This window comes from Nicotiana sylvestris, chromosome 10, assembly GCF_000393655.2.
Source record: "Nicotiana sylvestris chromosome 10, ASM39365v2, whole genome shotgun sequence".
Lineage (NCBI taxonomy): Eukaryota > Viridiplantae > Streptophyta > Magnoliopsida > Solanales > Solanaceae > Nicotiana > Nicotiana sylvestris.
This window is the reverse complement of record NC_091066.1, coordinates 133,946,414-133,948,484: the sequence shown is the minus strand read 5'-3', so window position 1 is coordinate 133,948,484 and position 2,071 is coordinate 133,946,414.

Genomic DNA, 2,071 nt, shown 5'->3' with positions numbered 1-2,071 from the left:
AAAAGATTTTTATACTTTTTCATCATTTTTCAAAAATCAAAAAAAGGGAAAAAGAAAATAAAAAAAGAGTTTACATGTTTCATCATTTTTTCAAAAAAAAAAAAAGAGAAAGAAAAAAAAACATATTTTCTCTAAATTAGTTGTTATTTTTACTTCTCGCCTGTATCCTATCAGCCCGAACTACGCAAACCTGATTCTCGTCTCTCGGGGCGGGATACGTAGGCAACCCACATAGGGTCCGGTCTTCCTAGTAAATCTTAGGTTCTTGGCTTTGCGGGGTCTTAGCTAAATTTTGCACTTCTAGCCAACTTTTGGCCAAATAAGCCATTTTGCAAAAATAGGCTCAATCATGTCTTGCATGTGTCCAATAGGGAGTGTTATTGTCTCACATAGTGTTGGTTTAAAGTTTTCTCATACATGTGTGGATTTATTTACCGGAGTTTGAGCATGACAGACACCCCGTGACCATCCAGTCAGGATCGCTCAATCAGGAGTTGCTTAAGGAGATTTGTTTTATTTTTATGTTTTGAGTCCGTTCTTCATTTTATGTCTGTCTTTTACTTTCTAGTTTTGTACAATAATGTCAAGTCTTTTGTTATTATATTTTCTTCTTTATATTTGAAAAACATGTGTTGTAACTCAAAAATCCAGAAAAAAAGAGATATTGCATTTTATATTTCCGTTATAAGTTTTCTTTAGATTACTAATTCAAGCAATGGAAAAAAGAAAAAAATTTGAGGTTGTTTTTCCTTTAGGCAATCAATATCTATGACTTAAAATGAATTATTTTTATGTTTCCTTTAAGTATATTAGGACCAAAATTCCAAAACAAAAAGAGAATTTTCTTTTAGTACTTCTTTAAAAGCTTTATTTAAGGTGTTAATTCAAAATCTAAAAAGATTTTCTTTTGAGAAGTTTCTTTGGGAAATTAGTGAAAAATGAAAAAAAATTCTTTTTATTTTCATTAGAACTTTGTACATAGAAGAAAAAAAAGACAACATATTTTACCTTTGATTTATTTTCGGAGTTTCTCTTTTAGGCAATCAAAATTGAAATCCAAAATATTTTTTTTTGCTTGTTTCAAAATCTTGCGTCAAGATATCAAATGAAAATTCAAAATATTTTTCTGTGGTTTATTCTTTAGATTTTCTTCCTAAAAAAAAAAGAATCAAAAAAAATATATTTTTCTCTTCTACGATTTTCCCTTAATAATTCCCATAGAGTATATGTTTCCAAAAGAGAGAGAAAATATGTGTTCGTTAAGCTTGAGTTTGGAATAGGTTATAGATCATTCAGTTTAGAAAATTCAAATTCTTTTAGTTCTATTACTCATCAGAGTAGTCATTAAGGTAAAAAAAATGTCAGTTTGTTTACTTTATTCCCGATCTTCCCGAACTACGCAAAGATCTGATTCATGCGGCGTCATGATACGTAGGCAACCTACATAGGGTTCGATCGAATCATTTTATTTTTTTTAAAAAAGAAAAAAAAGAAGGAAAAAAAGGGGGGAAAAGAAAAGAAAAAAGGGTGAAATTATGGAACGTGAAAAATGAGAGGAAAGAAAAGAGTGATAATTAGAAAAAAAAAAGGAAGGAAAATGATCAAGCAAGTGATAGAAAAGCAAAGAAAAGGGAGGTTGAAATGAACAAATTGGGATGATGCCAAGTGACCTTATGACCCTTGAAGTCATTCTAGAACCGTTAATTGTGGCTAGGTGCATTGCACGCAATGTGATATTTTTGTTGTTAAATGCCCTAACGCTAACGTGATGGCCTCATTTTGTTATATTCATACCAGAAAGGTGGTTGGTTTGTGGTTTTTAAAGTGGTAACTCTTCTCTACAACACAAAATCAAAAGGCAATGGCAGACAACAACAAAATTGAGTTGGTTGATACCGGTGCCCGAAAGCAGTTGGTTGAACAGGACAATGGGTTGGTTGAAGAGGTAGAGATGTTAAGACAACACATGGCGGACATGTATCAGGCTTGGATGATTGGGAAGGCACCACCCCCGCCACCACCTAGCTTCCTAGATGCTGCCCTTACCCAAACTCCGGACACAATGCCAGAT